Source organism: Phoenix dactylifera, chromosome 4 (assembly GCF_009389715.1).
Source record: "Phoenix dactylifera cultivar Barhee BC4 chromosome 4, palm_55x_up_171113_PBpolish2nd_filt_p, whole genome shotgun sequence".
Taxonomy (NCBI): Eukaryota; Viridiplantae; Streptophyta; class Magnoliopsida; order Arecales; family Arecaceae; genus Phoenix; species Phoenix dactylifera.
The window spans coordinates 4158732-4177729 of NC_052395.1; the positions used below are offsets into that span (position 1 = coordinate 4158732).

General features: G+C 50.7%; 1 pseudogene; it reads right to left on the reverse strand.

The window, feature by feature from the left end:
- Window positions 1-5076: 5076 nt before the first annotated feature.
- On the reverse strand, window positions 5077-18935 carry LOC120110394 (annotated as a pseudogene).
- Window positions 18936-18998: the final 63 nt, after the last annotated feature.

Below are 18998 nucleotides of genomic sequence, written 5' to 3' on the forward strand. Positions count from 1 at the left end.
TTTTAATTTTTTTTTATATAGCTTTTTTTTTTAAATAAAGGGCGAACTCCTTTAGGTTGGTAATGGGGTTTAGATTGGAGAAGCGAGAAAGAATTATGGATGGAGGGGAGGCGGTAATAGATGCTGAGTTGCTGAGGATACTTTAAGATATCAAGATATGAAGGATGGCATCCTAAATTTCCGTGAAATTTTGGAAACTCTTAACCGGCTAAACTAATACAGAGATCAAATATCTGTCTCTCTTTCTTTAATCCAACTATTGAAATGTTATCTACATAACAATCATGTAAACATACAAAGGAGACCGAAGCAAAACCTTAATGATGAACATGTTGACCAAAGTTGCGCAACCAATATGAGTAGGTCGCTTGGCCATAACAAAATTTTCTATAACTATTATTACAAATAATTGCTCTTTTTTTCTACATCCGCCCTCCTGAGATTTATTTTTATTAAATATTTTAATTCATAATTTAACAAAACGTTAGTCAAAATCATTAACTTTAAATTGAATCCAAATACTATATCAAAAAAATTTCAAAAATGATCAAAATAACTTTAAGTAGTACAACAGCAATCTAAGAACAACAATTTTAATTTTTCATATGGGCTAAACAGTTTTACTAATGCGATTAATTTAATTAGATATAAGTGTAAATTTTACAAACGGCTGGATATAAGCATAATAAATATAAATCTTAAGACGATTTTTATAATTTAATATTTTTTAATAAACAAGATGATTGACACTTTGTTTTATCTTTGTTGAATATAAATCAATGATCGATGTTGAGAGGGACATATATACAAAGGTACTAACGAGAATAATTCAAATCGAATTCTAGAAATGACGACCCAAATTAATCAAAAGTGATAGCAATTATGTGTAAAGCCATGACCCGATCTAGATGCGAAATTCTTTTGTGCATTTGAACAATCTTATGTTGACAATATTTAATCCAACAGCATGCGTCCCGAGAGACAACTTGTTGATCCCGACAGCATTGTCGATAGAGATGCACAGAAGAATAATAGCCTTATCACTTGTAAAAAAAAACAAATATTAAGCTATTTGTCAAGACGACCTGATTTACCATTTTGTGGAACGTTCTTATCTTCTTATCCTGTGCGATGACCTTATCCAAATCAAGTAGATATGCTTTGGGCTTATATTGCACACCATTTCACTATCAGTTATCTATGAAAGGGAATGGTGGTAAAAACAAATAGGTATGTGCTGGTTCTGATATCATGTTAGCTAGCTAGTCACTATATTCTAAAAACTTCATCTAGTAACTAGATAGGTCCATGAATATGTGAGATCAACTAAAATTTCTGACATATCCAATCTAGAACTATTCATCATGGTTATATCTTTTTTATAAGTTATATCATAGTGATAATGTCGCGGTAAGTTATTTATTTATTTGCTATTTAGGACTGCTTCTATGCAACAAAGAACTTTGTAGAAATGACTGGTTGCCACTATTAAAGAAAATTGAGAAAAAGATAAGCCAGTTGAAAAGGTAGATTTCTATCTTATAGAGGTAGGTTTACATTAAGGTTGCAAATGGGTCGGGTTGACCTGAGACCCGATCCGACCCGACTCGTATAGACCCGGCCCGACCCGAGTTTTAGAACCCGCAGGGCCGGGTCGGATCCTAAATTTGAACCTATTTTATTTTTCGAATTAGGTCAGGATCAACCTAATCTCGACCCAACCCGACCCTTTTTTTTGGGTCCAGTTTGAATCGTTTATCAATAGAACCGATCCGACCCAACCCGAATCTGGGTTACCCATTTAGACCCGCAGGCTCATAGGCGACAGCTGCAGGCCCGAAGCCCGCAGCCTGCAGGGGCAGGCCTACAAGCTTTCAGCCCGCTAGATAGAGCCCATAGCCCATACTCTATATTTCAATTTTCGAACGGCTGAGGCGGAGGTTGGACTCTAGAGAGGAACCCTAGATCTAGATCTCTTCCTTCCTTCCCAGATTGATCTCCCCCTTGGCCCCTTCTGCGCGTCCGCGAGTCTCTTCGACGTCCGGCGAGGCGGCGACTTCGACGTGCTTCATCCCTTCTTCGGTTTTCCTAAGGTATGTCCCAAAAACTTGATAGTCCCTAGACTCTACCACAAGTGCATAGGTCGTGACAAGTAAAACAGGGCAAAAAGAGTATCGTTTCCAGAAGGAGGCGATTCAAGTACCAATTTATAAATTTTCTATATTATTTAGATGACCCCAAATTGATGTGACTGACTGTAATTTCTTAACCCAAAAAATCAAATATGAAAGGTTCCTAGGGCTTGGATTTCATCAATTGAATTCCTTCAATGAATTTAAATTTGATTGTTAATATTCTACTAATTACAATGACCGAATCCCTTTTTTTATGTGATATCCTTTTTCAAGGCATAACACCTGTACCTATAATCCTATGTCTACTTTCGTGATCATAGAAATTAATATAAAGTCATTATGATCTGTGAAATTCTTGAATGTAGGTCACAAGGGTGTGCATTTATTTCTAAACTACACTGCCAATGTTTGATAAATTCACCAACTAATATTGAACTTCAACTTTCGTTACTTCATTCAACATCTTAAGCATGCAATTCATGGCCAGTAAATTCCAAGAATGAAAACCGAAATCATCAAATTACAATTAACAAAGGATATTCAATACAACCATACTCAATTCATATCAAAAATTCAATGGCTACATCCTAGCTCTAGGATAAGAAAACTAGTAAATCATAACTAATAAATAAATTCAATTATTTCTCAAACATAAATTCGCATTCAACATCCTTAATAACAATTCAGCAAATAAAAAAAATAAATAAAAAAAATCAGAGAAAGGAAAAGAACTTTGTATTTGCAAAAATCCTCCGCTCCGTTCTTTCTCTTAGAATTCTAGCTTTTTTTTCCTTCCTAGAATTTTTGGCTTTTCCTCCTGTCGGAATTCTAGGCTGATTTTATTACTCAACTCCCAGCTAAATTTAGAGCACCAGAACGAGACACTTTGGAGTTGGACCCTTCATAAAAGTTTTAGATCTCGTTCTCAGCTTTCCAATGCACCTAGGCTTTATTTATTCTGTTTCCTAAAAGTCCAGATACAAGCTAAAAACCAAAATAGGGTATGGGCTGCAGTATACTTCTGGACAGATTCGGACTTTTCCATTTCTGCTAAGTTTTGAACTTCAAAATGGTAGAACTGGGTTTTGGGATCTTCATAAAAGTTTTAGGCCTACATCTTATCTTTCCAGAAAGCCAAACAACACATGAAACCAAGGTCTAGAACCCAAAAAGCGAGCAGTATTCTGGTTTGACTAGATCAGCCCAACTAGGACTTGTTCTCTAGGCCTGGCACGAATTCTGCCTCTTCACATCAGCCCAATTTCAACCTAATTCAATAATTAAACACCTGCAAAATGCCAAAAATTCCTAAGAATTAAATAAATGTAAAAGACACCTAAATTCTAGAGAAATGAGCTAAGAACATACAAAACACTCTAAACAAAATAATTAAAACTAAGAAAATGTGTGAAATAAATTCTCACATCAAATACCCCCAAACTTGAATGTTTGCTTGTCCTCAAGCAAAAGAAAAACCATAAAAACAAAGGACAATAATCATAGTCAGGCTCAACTTATCACACCCAAAGGACCTATTATGCAAACATCAAATGTTCAATTCAGTACACAACAATAGCAAATAAAAAAAAACTAAGCATACTCATATTCTCTAGTTCAAATATCCATACATAATTCCAAACTCAATCATATTTATCATGCGACCAACACAATTGAATCATGTAACAACTTAACCTGCAATCACCCCTTCTCACTACCACAAACAAGGTAGCAAACTAGAGAGTTTTTTTGTTTTACTGCAAATTATTCTTTGTCTTTAAGTTGTCACTCGCCTTTTGACGTGAATACAAGCATTTGTGATGGATGCACCTGGTTACTCAACAAGTCACACACTTAAAGTGCTTTTGCATACTCATATTTCAAGTTGCTGTTTAATGTAAAAGTAAACGTTGGTAATGAATACCCCTAGTTACTAAGCAACTCAAAATATTGGAGTAGATAGAACTTTGTACACATTTATTTATTCGACTGTCTAATCATTATCTCTCTATTTACTTAAACCCTGTTTAGGACTAGATCAAAGGGGATAATCACAAGAAAAGCATCGCACTCATCTTTTATGTATAATAACACAACTCATATAACTTTGCAAGGAAAGATGTACTTCAATAATCCCAAAGAAAAATAAATATGCTTACTCTTGCTTTATAAGATATTGCCTATCCTAAATCAAAATTCAATGCTTAAACACAATAAAGAACCCAAAAGTGTAATGTTGATCCTAAATAAGTCTCACACAAGTACAAATGCATGTTCATTTCTTCTAATCTTTCACATAAAAATCTAGTTTGGAAGACATGGATATGATCACCAATTAACTTGCATGAAAGTGAACAAACTAGAATTTCGAAAAAAAATTCTTTCTCAAACAAACATAACCAGCACTAGCATTCAGCATAATCAAATATCCACTTCCCCAAACTTAATTTTCACATTGTCCTCAATGTGAAAGCAAAGAAAAATGGAAGACTAATACTCCACTTTTAGCAAGGCTGAACACAATGAATGTCCGATTGAATTGAACATGAACTAGCTTCTTGCTTGATTTTTCCGAACCTACACAACACAACCAAAAAGAAAGGGGTCACAGCAATAATTATTCAAAGACTTAAATAAAAATAACAATTAAAACATATAACAAAAGATAAAAGAAAGGATTTTTTTTTTTGTGGTTGGGTTGCCTCCCAAGAAGCGTTTGTTTACAGTCATTAGCTTGATTTCCACACCATCAACCATAGGTAGGATTCTTCAAAAAGTAAATCATTCCTTTAAGAACTGCATTACCAGCAAGATAAGGCTTCAAACGCTGCCCATTAACCTTGAATGCACCAGTGACCTCACTACGCACCTCAACAGCACCATATGGATACACTTTTGTTACCGTGAATGGGCTAGACCACCTAGAACGAAGCTTGCCTGGGAATCACTTAAGTCTTGAGTTGGAGAGTAACACTTGCTGCCCAATTTCGAAGTTTCTAATCTGAAGATGTTTGTCATGCTAATGCTTTATCTTTTTCTTGTAAATTCAAGCATTTTCATAAGTATCCAACCTAAACTCTTCCAACTCACTCAACTGTAACAATCTCTTTTCTCCTGCAGCTTTCAAATCCATGTTCAACTCCCTGATTGCCCAATAGGCCCTATGTTCCAATTCCACTAGTAAGTGACAAGACTTTCCAAAGACAAGTCTGTAAGGAGACATACCCAAAGGTGTCTTGAAAGCTATCCTATAGGCCCAAAGTGCATCATCTAACTTATTCGCCCAATCCTTCCTTGAACTGCTCACAGTTTTTTCCACAATTTGTTTCAATTTTCTATTTGCAAGTTCCACTTGCCCATTTGTTTGAGGATGATAGGCAAGTGCGACCTTATGAGTAACCCCATATTTCTTCAACAAAGCCTCAAATGACCGGTTACAAAAATGGAAGCCTTCATCACTAATAATAGCTCTCGGCACACCAAATCTTGAAAAAATATTTTTCTTCACAAATCTCATCACCACCCGAGAGTCATTAGTCTGAGTTGCAGTAGCTTCAACCCATTTAGACACATAATCCACTGCTACCAGGATGTACTGATTGTTGAAGAAAGAAGAAAATGGGCCCATGAAATCAATTCCCCATAAATCAAACAGTTCAACCTCTAGGTTATTAGTCAAGGGCATCTTATTCTTTTTCGAAATATTGCCAACCCTCTGACATCCATCACACATGCTCACATACTGTCTAGCATCTTGATACATGGTCGGCTAGTAAAAACCAGACTGCCATACCTTTGCAACTGTCTTGGAGGTACTGAAATGTCCACCACACTCCAAGGAATGGCAATGGTCAAGGATATCCTGCATCTCATCCTGGGGCACACATCTTCTAATCATCCCATCTGCACAATGTTTATTGAGTAGCGGTTCTTTCCAAACATAATGCTTCACATCCCATAAAAACTTTTTCTTCTGATGATAGCTCAAATCAGGGGGAACAATACTACTCACCAAATAGTTCATCAAATCAGCATACCAGGTGTTACGGGGGAACTTAGCCGCCACGCCCCACGTGACCGGCACGCGCACCCAGGAAGACTACGGCAGTCCCTTGATCCAGTAATACGACCCCGAGTCGGATATCTTCGGCTCCGCAGCCTGACCCCGAGTCGGCTGCCCCTTGATCCCGCTGTCCGACCCCAAGTCGGATATCTTCGGCTTCGCAGCCCGACCCCGAGTCGGCTGCCCCTAGATCCAGCTGTCCGACCCCGAGTCGGATATCTTCGGCTTCGCAGCCCGACCCCGAGTCGGCTGTCCCTTGATCCAGCAGTCCGACCCCGAGTCGGATATCTTCGGCTTCGCAGCCCGACCCCGAGTCGGCTGCCCCTTGATCCAGCAGTCCGACCCCGAGTCGGTAATCTCTCGACAACGACAGGCTGTTCCCCTGAAGCACGCCGCGGCCCTCTGCTCCACTACTCCCTGCAACGGTCGTATCCGGCGCTGCTCCACGATCCCCTGTAACAGCCGTACAAAGCGGACCTCCACTACGCCTTGTCATGGCCGTACCCAGCGCTGCCCCACGACGCCCTGTAACGGCCATGTCAGTGGCAGCTCCATCGTGCTACACGATGACCAACCCCCAGAAGGACCCCCAGCCTGGTATATATGCGGCTGGGGGGAGGTAAGAAAAGGTTTTCCAGAGCATTCTCTTACCTGCTACTGCTATCTCTCCTTCTCCTTCAATCCTCTCTGACTTGATCGTCGGAGGGCCCCCACTACCCCAGTGGTGGTGCGAGGCTTGCTTGCAGGTTTCCCGGTGGAAGGTGGAGCGCAACCAACCCAACTCCAAGGGAACCCCGTTCACACCGCTGTGCCAATCGTTCTCGGTTTGGACCACCAGTAACAGTTGGCGCTAGAGAAAGGGTCGGATCTCAGAGCGATCGTAATGGCACGGCGAGGTGGTCGTGGAGCTTCCAACGCTTCCGGTCGCGGGGCCTCTCGCGCCTCCGGCCGGGAGGCCGCTGCATCTCCAACGCGCTCTCAGCAACACTCCACCGCCCCACCGCCTATTCAGACGGTCGAAGCCGCTCAGTTCGACCAGCTAGCCCAGCAGGTTCGCACCCTCGCGGAGGCGGTGCAGAATTTGCAGGGTGTGATGTCCCGGGCGCCGCAGCGGGCTCAGGAGCCGCTGCTGCCTGAGCGTTCGCCTGCTCTCCTCAACCCGCGCTCCTTCCTCTCCCATGGGGAGGAGCGCCGGCGCGAGGAGGATTCTCGAGCGCGTTCCATTCTGCCGGGACCTTCTCATCGGAGCTGCGCGGGGTACGAGAGGCGGACCCGGGCGCATTCCCAGATCCCCCAGTCCTCGAGGAACCCGCGCTCCAGTCGGTCTCCCTCCTGCCGCTCCTTGTCTCCCGCCCACCGGTCGCGCTCCCTGGACCGGCGGGTGGACGATCTCCACCGACAACTCCAGGTCCTGAAGGGCCATTCCAAAGATCCCTTCGCCGACTTGGAGATCTCCTCCCAGCCGGCGCTAGCCTCGAGGATCCTGCGGACCCCGAATCCGCCGGGGTTCAAGATGCCGGCGATCGAGCCCTATGCGGGGCAGCGGACCCGCGGGATCACGTCGAGAGTTTCAGGACCCTTATGCTCCTCCACGGAGCATCAGATCCTCTCCTCTGCAAGGCTTTCCCAGCAACCCTCCGTGGCCCGGCAAGGGCGTGGTTCGCCGGCCTGGAGGCTAACTCAATCCAGTCCTTCGACCAGTTCACTCGCCTCTTCATCACTCATTTCGCCGTCAGTAGCCGGCGGCGACTGGTCTCCGACTCCCTCTTTGATGTTCGGCAAAACGAGGGAGAAAGCCTGCGGGATTATCTCACCCGCTTCAACAAGGCTACGCTGGAGGTCCGGAACCTGAGCCAGGAGGTAGCTCTTTCAGCCCTGAAGCGCGGCTTCCGGAAGGGCAGACTCACCTTCTCCCTGGACAAACGCCTGCCGAGGAGCTTCCCGGAGCTGTTGTCCCGGGCGAACCAGTATGCGGACGCCGAGGAGGCGGCCGCCCACCGGAGCAAGGAGGCCGCCGAGATCCCTCCAAAGCTTGGGAAGAAAAGGCGAAAAGAGGCACGCCAGAGGAGGAGCCCGACGCCCCAGCGTCGGCGCAGAAGCCCGTCGCCGGCGAGGAACCACGGCGCCCCACGCCCTCGTTCTCCGCCCCGACGTTTCAACCGGTACACCCCTCTCCTGACTCCCCGGGCCCAGATCCTTATGGAGATCAAGGGGCGGGAGGACCTCTTGGCCCCGAGACAGATGCGGAAGATCCCTGAGAGGAGGCCCTCCCGGGTGTACTGTGGGTACCACCGGGACCACGGCCACGACACCGAAGACTGCTTCCAGCTTCGGGACGAGATCGAGGCTCTCATCCGCCGGGGGCGTCTCGGACGATATGTGAACGACCGACGTCCCCCCGCGGACCCGCGTCCGGCCGACCCGGCTCCTCCGGAGCCTCGGGAGCAGAATCGACCCGTTGCGGGCGTGATCCACACTATCACTGGGGGCTGCTCACGGCCCGTGAGGAACGCAGGGGGCTCGGCGGAAGCGTCAGGGACGGCCATCGTAAAGAGGCAGAGGGTCGGTAATGTAATCACCTTTTCTGATGAGGATGTAAAGGGGGTTCAGACTCCCCACGATGACGCCATGGTGATCTCCCTCACTATGGCAAACTATGATGTAAGGCGTGTTCTTGTTGATAGTGGAAGCTCAGCTGATATTTTGTTTTACGAGGCCTTCCAAAAAATGAGCTTGACCAGACAATTGTTGCACAAAACATCCACCCCCCTCATCGGATTCACTGGTGACGCTGTCCCGGCCGAAGGAGTCGTTGAGCTGCCTGTGACTGCGGGCGTTGCACCCGCAGAAGCCACGGTGCGACTCGGGTTCTTGGTCGTCCGTGTTCCCTCGGCCTACAACGCTATCCTCGGACGACCTGGACTGAACGCCCTTCGTGCGGTGGTCTCTACGTACCACTTGCTCATGCGGTTCCCCACGGCGGCTGGGATCGGAGAGGTCCGAGGTGACCAACCGACCGCACGGCAATGTTTCCTAGCGACTCTCAAAGGGAAGAAGCCCGTGGAAGCCCTAAGCGTCGAGTCCCTTGATGCCAGAGACGAGGTGGCCTTGCGGCAGGGGGAGCCAGCCGAGGGTGTGGTCGAAGTTCCCCTCGAGGAAGGCCGCCCAGACCGGACGGTCCGGGTCGGCGCCAATCTCGACTCGGGAGCTCGGGCCCGGTTGGTGGAATTCCTCCGAGCCAATGCCGATGTATTTGCCTGGTCGGCGGCCGATGTACCCGGGATCGACCCGAAGGTCATTTCTCACGCCCTCAACGTCGACCCGACCCACCGACCAGTAAAGCAAAAGAAGAGACACTGTGCCCCGGATCGGATCCGGGTGGTCGACCAGGAGGTAGACAAGCTCTTGGAGGCAGGATTCATAAGGGAGGTGAGTTACCCCGAGTGGCTGGCAAATGTCGTACTTGTCCGGAAGGCGAGCGGGAAGTGGAGGATGTGCGTCGACTACACCGACCTGAACAAGGCATGCCCCAAGGATAGCTTTCCGCTTCCGCGGATAGACCAACTGGTCGACGCGACTTCCGGATATCAGCTGCTGTCTTTCATGGACGCCTTCTCCGGCTACAACCAGATAATGATGGCCCCACAGGACGAGGAGAAAACTGCTTTTATAACAGACCGGGGGTTGTACTGCTACAAGGTGATGCCTTTCGGTCTGAAGAATGCTGGCGCCACTTACCAGCGCCTCGTCAACAAAATCTTTAAAGAGCAAATCGGCCGGAACATGGAGGTGTACGTGGACGATATGCTGGTGAAGAGCCGCCATGCAGATCAGCACATCGCGGACCTGGAGGAGACTTTCACCACCTTGCGGAAGTTTCGCATGAAGCTGAACCCGGCGAAGTGCGCCTTCGGCGCTTCGGCCGGGAGGTTCCTTGGTTTCATTGTCAATCAGCGGGGTATCGAAGCAAACCCGGACAAAATCAAGGCTATCCAAGGACACTCCGGGCGGCATGTATCCCTCGGTCCACGTATCTCCGCTCGCGCCCAGGCCGCATCCGCCTCGAAGAACGTGCGTATCGCGGCCGCTTAACTGACACTCCTTGCAAGCAGCAACTGGCGGCCCGATTTTCCAGGTAACGCTTCAATTAGCATTTAATGCCCTTCTGGTGTTCCCCAGGTGACGCTTGGAGAGGAGGAGAAACACGATCGTAGCTGGACACGGAGAAATCCCGTCGAGTGGCAAGCGACAGGCGCGTGGCCAACGAGCGGAATTTCCCGAGGCTCGGCCCTCGGATGCCAGGCTAACCCGATGACCATCCCGGGAGCAGACTAGCCTGAAGCCCCGACCGGTCGCCTCGGCTTGCGCCAGCCTTGGCCGACCAACGAGCGGAATTTTCCGAGGCTCGGCCCTCGGATGCCAGGCTAACCCGATGATCATCCCGGGAGCAGACTAGCCTGAAGCCCCGACCGGTCGCCTCGGCTTGCGCCAGCCTTGGCCGACCAACGAGCGGAATTTTCCGAGGCTCGGCCCTCGGACGCCAGGCTAACCCGATGACCATCCCGGGAGCAGACTAGCCTGAAGCCCCGACCAGTCGCCTCGGCTTGCGCCAGCCTTGGCCGACCAACGAGCGGAATTTTCCGAGGCTCGGCCCTCGGATGCCAGGCTAACCCGACGATCATCCCGGGAGCAGACTAGCCTGAAGCCCCGACCGGTCGCCTCGGCTTGCGCCAGCCTTGGCCGACCAACGAGCGGAATTTTCCGAGGCTCGGCCCTCAGATGCCAGGCTAACCCGATGATCATCCCGGGAGCAGACTAGCCTGAAGCCCCGACCGGTCGCCTCGGCTTGCGCTAGCCTTGGCCGACCAACGAGCGGAATTTCCCGAGGCTCGGCCCTCGGATGCCAGGCTAACCCGATGATCATCCCGGGAGCAGACTAGCCTGAAGCCCCGACCGGTCGCCTCGGCTTGCGCCAGCCTTGGCCGACCAACGAGCGGAATTTCCCGAGGCTCGGCCCTCGGATGCCAGGCTAACCCGATGATCATCCCGGGAGCAGACTAGCCTGAAGCCCCGACCGGTCGCCTCGGCTTGCGCCAGCCTTGGCCGACCAACGAGCGGAATTTTCCGAGGCTCGGCCCTCGGATGCCAGGCTAACCCGATGACCATCCCGGGAGCAGACTAGCCTGAAGCCCCGACCGGTCGCCTCGGCTTGCGCCAGCCTTGGCCGACCAACGAGCGGAATTTTTCGAGGCTCGGCCCTCGGATGCCAGGCTAACCCGATGATCATCCCGGGAGCAGACTAGCCTGAAGCCCCGACCGGTCGCCTCGGCTTGCGCCAGCCTTGGCCGACCAACGAGCGAAATTTCCCGAGGCTCGGCCCTCGGATGCCAGGCTAACCCGATGATCATCCCGGGAGCAGACTAGCCTGAAGCCCCGACCGATCGTCTCGGCTTGCGCCAGCCTTGGCCGACCAACGAGCGGAATTTTCCGAGGCTCGGCCCTCAGATGCCAGGCTAACCCGATGATCATCCCGGGAGCAGACTAGCCTGAAGCCCCGACCGGTCGCCTCGGCTTGCGCCAGCCTTGGCCGACCAACGAGCGGAATTTCCTGAGGCCTAACCCTCGGATGCCTGGCTTAGAGCCGGAAGAATTTCCTGAGGCCTAACCCTCGGATGCCTGGCTTAGCGCCGGAAGAATTTCCTGAGGCCTAACCCTCGGATGCCTGGCCTAGCGCCGGACGAATTTTCTGAGGCCTAACCCTCGGATGCCTGGCTTAGCGCCGGAAGAATTTTCTGAGGCCTAGCCCTCGGATGCCTGGCCTAGCGTCGGAAGAATTTCCTGAGGCCTAACCCTCGGATGCCTGGCTTAGCGCCGGAAGAATTTTCTGAGGCCTAACCCTCGGATGCCTGGCTTAGCGCCGGAAGAATTTTCTGAGGCCTAACCCTCGGATGCCTGGCCTAGCGCCGGACGAATTTCCTGAGGCCTAACCCTCGGATGCCTGGCTTAGCGCCGGAAGAATTTTCTGAGGCCTAGCCCTCGGATGCCTGGCTTAGCGCCGGAAGAATTTCCTGAGGCCTAACCCTCGGATGCCTGGCTTAGCGCCGGAAGAATTTCCTGAGGCCTAACCCTCGGATGCCTGGCTTAGCGCCGGAAGAATTTTCTGAGGCCTAACCCTCGGATGCCTGGCCTAGCGCCGGACGAATTTCCTGAGGCCTAACCCTTGGATGCCTGGCTTAGCGCCGGAAGAATTTTCTGAGGCCTAGCCCTCGGATGCCTGGCCTAGCGTCGGAAGAATTTCCTGAGGCCTAACCCTCGGATGCCTGGCTTAGCGCCGGAAGAATTTTCTGAGGCCTAACCCTCGGATGCCTGGCTTAGCGCCGGAGGAATTTCCTGAGGCCTAACCCTCGGATGCCTGGCCTAGCGCCGGACGAATTTTCTGAGGCCTAACCCTCGGATGCCTGGCTTAGCGCCGGAAGAATTTTCTGAGGCCTAGCCCTCGGATGCCTGGCCTAGCGTCGGAAGAATTTCCTGAGGCCTAACCCTCGGATGCCTGGCTTAGCGCCGGAAGAATTTCTTCCGGCGGCCTAGCCCTCGGATGCCTGGCCTAGCGTCGGAAGAATTTCCTGAGGCCTAACCCTCGGATGCCTGGCTTAGCGCCGGAAGAATTTTCTGAGGCCTAACCCTCGGATGCCTGGCTTAGCGCCGGAAGAATCTCCTGAGGCCTAACCCTCGGATGCCTGGCCTAGCGCCGGAAGAACTTCGAGAGTCAGGAGTCGGCGAGACGCTACCAAGAGTTAAAAAGAGGAAGGACGAAAGTGAAATGAAGAAACACTCTGTTTGTATTAACTTTCATTGCTTCAGGGCCGAGACCCATACAACATGGCAAAACGCCAACATACAAAGAAAAGATCAAAGAAAAGTACAGAGGGTCAGCTTGGAGGAGCCCCTGGGTCGGGAACGTCGGGCACGTCCGCAAGGGGTAGGGAGGCGGCAGGAGAATCAGCAGGCAATGGCGCCGGAGGGGAGTCGAGGAGGGAGACCCCACTCAGGTCAAGCCCGGGGTATTTAGCCGACACCCTTGCCAAGCCTTCATCGAAGCCTAAGACAAAGGAGTCGGACCCCGCGTCCGACATGTCACGGACGAACTCGTCGGACTGACGATAAGCCTGTACCGCCTCCGACATGTCACGGGTGAATTCGGCGGACTGACGATAGGCCTGTACCGCCAGACGCCCGATTTCCGCGCTCTTCTCGGCCAGTGCTGCCTCTGCTCGCTCCGTAATCTGAGCCTTTGCCTCCATGACCTTCGCCACAATCCGGTCGTCCGCCTCGGAGGAGACCCTCAGCAGATCAGCCCGAGCCTCCTTGTGCTTCACCTCGGCAGCAATGCGAGCAGCCTCAGCCTCTTCCAGGCGCGAACGAAGCTCCTGGTCGCTCGCGCGGGACCCCTCCAAGGCCGACTCCAATTCGCCCAGCTTGGCTTCAAGAGACCGGGTTCGGTTGCGGGCGTTGTCGGCTGACTGCTGGGCCTTCTCCCACCTCTCCCGGAAGTCGGCAGCCTTCCGGGACTGCTTTTTGGCCCGCTCCTCCGCCTTCCTGATCTCGCCCTCGAGACTCGAGACGACCTTGAGTTGCTCTTGAGTCTCCAACAGTTGCCTCTCGAGGGCAGCGAAGCCGAGTACCCGCTCTTCAGCCACCTGGAGCCTCGTCTCGAGGTCCCCGGTCGTCCTCCCCGCCGTAGCTTGGCCTCCCTCCTCTACAGCCTTCAGTTGGCTCTCGGCCCTCGCCAGAAGCCTCGCCTGTTCCTCGTGGCTCTCCTCCAGACGGATCATGTACTGAGCGAGCTAAGAAACAGAAAAAATGAGGGCGTCAGGCGGGGATCATCAATAGAGCCTATAAATGACGAAAGCGACCAAAAGGACACTCACCGACATGAGACAGACGCAGCTGGCAGCTCCGACGTCAGGGATCCCCATCTGCCGGACCCGCCTATGGTCGCTCTCCAGCAGCACCGTCTCGATGAGGTTTCGGGCGTCGGCGAAAGTGAAGGTTGACCCAGACTTCGCCCCGGAGCCGGACGGTGGTTCTGCAGCCTTACCCTTACCCATCGCTTGGGGAAGAGCCATGCTGACCGTGCTCGGGGCGGGGGCCGCTCCAGGAATCGACAGGGTCCCGCTCGGCCGAGGCCTCGGCGTGCCCCTCCTTCTCGTATCGTCCGAAGCCGACCGAGTCGAAGGCCGGGCTGGGGATCGATCGCGTCCGACCCGGCCGTCTCGGGCGCGCCCGGGTGACACCTCCGGAGAAGCAGTAGTCTCATCACCAGAGGGCTGATGCGGTGTCAATTGTCGGTCTGAGCCCGCAGCGTCCCCCTGATCGTTGGGCCCTGAGCCGTCTGTCGGCATCGGAGTCGCCTGCTGGCGGGACTTCTTCGCCGGGGGGACCCCGCTCGGAGGAGTCCGTTTCTTCTTCCGGACCGCTTCCAGTAGGGACACCCTACTGACAGCCTTTGCCTTGTCCGACCGCATGACGTCGTCGATTTCTGCAAAAAGGACGGGGTGGTTAGAAACTGAGAAACTGATGGAAGGAAGAAACGGAAGAGGAGAAAAGAGCTGAAAAAGAAGAAGCGGTGGCAGGCTCACGGTCGACGGGCATCGAGCTCAGACCGACGTTCACCAAAGTATCCTCGGAAATAAGGCGAGCCACCGGGGGGAGCCGGCCCTCGGCGACCAACCCCTTCAAGACGGCGACGCCATTGGATTCCTCCCTCGACAACCTCGATAGGCCAATCGGGGACTTCATCGGCGTCTCCCAGGTTGCCCCGATTTCCCAAGAGGGATCTACGTCGATGAAGAAGAAACGCTCCTTCCAGCCATGAATGGAGGAAGGAGCCTCCTTGACGAGGCCGCACCCTCGCCGCGCCGCAAAGCACCACCACCCTCTGTCCTGGGGGTGGCCGTTCAGGCCGTAGCATTCCCAAAAGACATTCAGGGTGGCGGGGACCTCGTGCATGCGGCAGAGAATCTGGAAGGCCGTCAGGGCGCGCCATGAGTTCGGCACCAGTTGCGTCGGCGCCACTCTTAAACCCCGAAGCACCTGCACGACTAAGTCCGAGGGGGGAAAGCGGAACCCGGCCTGGAGGATGCCCTCATTGATGGCGACCTTCCCTGGAGGAGGATGGGACATCCTCTCCTCAGGCCCCGGGAGCGTAACGTTGCAGGCTTCGGGAAGGTGGTACCGAGCCACGAACCTATCTAAGTCTTCGGAGGCCAGCTCCGACTGAATGCGGTCCGCTCTCACTTCGTCCATACCTAATGGCCAGTGAATCTACGGTCAGGACGGGGTCAAGAAGGGGGAAAGGACCGGAACGACTGGAGTACACTAATACGGAAGGAGAAAGTATGGAGAGCCCTAAATTGAAGAATGGGGCAACTCACCGGAAGGGAAGGAAGAACGGCTCCGAGAGCGTCAAAGGAGGAGCGAGCGAACAGTCCGACGACAACGACAGCAGCACAAGGGAGAAACTCGAAGATGCCTGTGAAGAGAAGAGCGGACGGGGGAGGGCCCCCGGTTAAATAGGTGGAAAGGCGGGTGACGCCTCGGTGACGCCAGAGGACGCTTGGCTGCCGAAGGATCGCTCGCGCCCCAAAGGCGAATCGACGCCATTAAGGAAGGATGTCCGCCGAAATCTGCAGACTGCCAGATCAGCGACAACCGCTATACGCCATAAAGGAGGCGGGGAGCTCGAAGCGCGCGCGCCTTTCCGAGGGATGGCGGCAATCTCGAAGCATCACTCCCTTCACCCGTTCCCCTCCTGGTTCCAGGCTCGGAAGTGGGGGGCTACTGTTACGGGGGAACTTAGCCGCCACGCCCCACGTGACCGGCACGCGCACCCAGGAAGACTACGGCAGTCCCTTGATCCAGTAATCCGACCCCGAGTCGGATATCTTCGGCTCCACAGCCTGACCCCGAGTCGGCTGCCCCTTGATCCCGCTGTCCGACCCCAAGTCGGATATCTTCGGCTTCGCAGCCCGACCCCGAGTCGGCTGCCCCTAGATCCAGCTGTCCGACCCCGAGTCGGATATCTTCGGCTTCGCAGCCCGACCCCGAGTCGGCTGTCCCTTGATCCAGCAGTCCGACCCCGAGTCGGATATCTTCGGCTTCGCAGCCCGACCCCGAGTCGGCTGCCCCTTGATCCAGCAGTCCGACCCCGAGTCGGTAATCTCTCGACAACGACAGGCTGTTCCCCTGAAGCACGCCGCGGCCCTCTGCTCCACTACTCCCTGCAACGGTCGTATCCGGCGCTGCTCCACGATCCCCTGTAACAGCCGTACAAAGCGGAGCTCCACTACGCCCTGTCATGGCCGTACCCAGCGCTGCCCCACGACGCCCTGTAACGGCCATGTCAGTGGCAGCTCCATCGTGCTACACGATGACCAACCCCCCAGAAGGACCCCCCAGCCTGGTATATATGCGGCTGGGGGGAGAAGGGGGGAGGTAAGAAAAGGTTTTCCAGAGCATTCTCTTACCTGCTACTGCTATCTCTCCTTCTCCTTCAATCCTCTCTGACTTGATCGTCGGAGGGCCCCCACTACCCCAGTGGTGGTGCGAGGCTTGCTTGCAGGTTTTCCGGTGGAAGGTGGAGCGCAACCAACCCAACTCCAAGGGAACCCCGTTCACACCGCTGTGCCAATCGTTCTCGGTTTGGACCACTAGTAACACCAGGGAATGACTGAAACTGCCAACAACTGCTCATCTGGAAAGCTTAATTTCATTAATGGGCACCTCATTTGCTCTTGATTGCCCCTCTAATCTAGACAAGTGATCTGCCACCACATTCTCCATGCCTCTCTTGTCTTGAATCTCAAGATCAAATTCTTGAAGCAACAGCACCCACCGAATCAAGCGCAGTTTGGCATCTTTCTTTTTCAGCAAATACTTGATTGTTGAATGGTCCGTATATACGATCACCTTGGAACCTACAAGATAAGATCAAAACTTGTCAAAAGCAAACACAACAGCAAGCTATTCTTTTTCAGTAGTTGCATAATTCAACTGTGCATTATTTAAAACTCTACTAGCATAATATAAAACATGCAACTTTCTGTCTTTTCTCTGGCCTAGAACAGCACCCAAAGCCAAATCACTAGCATCACATATTAGCTCAAAAGGCAAATTCCAATCTGGGGCTGCCATAATTGGTGCTGACACCAACTCTTGCTTCAACCTGTTAAAAGCATTCAAACAGTCCTTATCAAAATCAAACACAACATCCTTATTCAACAGATTACAAAGAGGTTTAGAAATTTTAGAGAAATCCTTAATAAAATGCCGATAAAATTCTGCGTGACCAAGAAAACTTCTGACTTCCTTAACATTTGTAGGTGGTGGCAATTTTTCAATAATTTCTATTTTTGCTCGGTCCACCTCAAGGCCTCTTGCTGAAATTTTGTGGCCTAAAACAATATCTTCCTGCACTATAAAATGACATTTCTCCCAATTCAAGCCCAACTTGGTCTCCTCATAGTGCTGCAAAACTCGAGACAAGTTATCTAAACAACTATCAAAAGAAGATTCAAAAATAGAAAAATCATCCATGAAAACCTCCATGATCTTGTCAACAAAATCAGAGAAAATAGCTATCATGCAACGTTGGAATGTAGCAGGTGCATGACACAAACCGAAAGGCATCCTATGGAATGCAAAAGTACCATAAGGACAAGTGAAGGTGGTCTTTTCTTGGTCTTCGGAGGATATAGAAATCTGGTTATACCCTAAATAACTATCTAGAAAAAAGTAATACACATACCTAGCAAGTCTCTCAAGCACCTGATCAAGAAAAGGTAAAGAAAGATGATCCTTACGGATAACACTATTAAGTTTCCTATAATCTATGCAGACTCTCCACCCAGTTACTATCCTAGTGAAAATTAATTCATTATTTTCATTATGCACCACAGTCATCCCACCCTTTTTAGGTACTACTTGCACTAGACTAATCCATGAACTATCAGATATAGGATAAATAATCCCCGCATCTAACCATTTAAGAACTTCAGCAATAACTACTTCTTTCATGTTAGGATTTAACCATCTCTGATTTTCAACAATAGGTTTATAGTTACCCTCCATTAAAATTCTATGCATACACAATGAAGGGCTAATTCCTCTAAGGTCTGATATAGCCCATCCTATGATTTTTTTTTCGATCTCAAAATACACATCAATTTGTCAAGTTGTTCATCAGACAAAAAAGCACTCACAATTACAGGCAAAGTATTATTCTCACCTAAAAATGCATACCTGAGATGTGAGGGTAATGGCTTCAACTTCAGAACTGGTGCTTGCACATTAGAAGGGGGAGAGGGTGGCTTACTTTTGCCGATATCCTCAAAATGAATACCTCTCTGCTTCGACTTAGGACATGTAGCCTCTAATGCACATGCCACTTTTGCAACCTCGAGATTATCATCTTTACTTGTCTCTGCACTCACTAAACAAGTCTCAAGAGGTTCTTTAGTATTTTCAGCCCTAAAAACCTTTCTGGTTGACTCATCTACAACATCAACTCGAAAAACATGATCAGTAAAAGAAGACAATTTAGTAGCTTCAAATAAATTAAACTCTGCCTTTTCTTCACCAATCTTCAAAGTCAGTCTACTATTCTTAACATCTATGATAGCTCCAGCTGTGGCTAGAAAGGGCCAGCCTAAAATGATAGGGATCTCAGTGTCTTCTTCCATCTCCAACACAATAAAATCAACTGGAATGATAAACTTCTTTACCTTGATCAACACATTCTTATG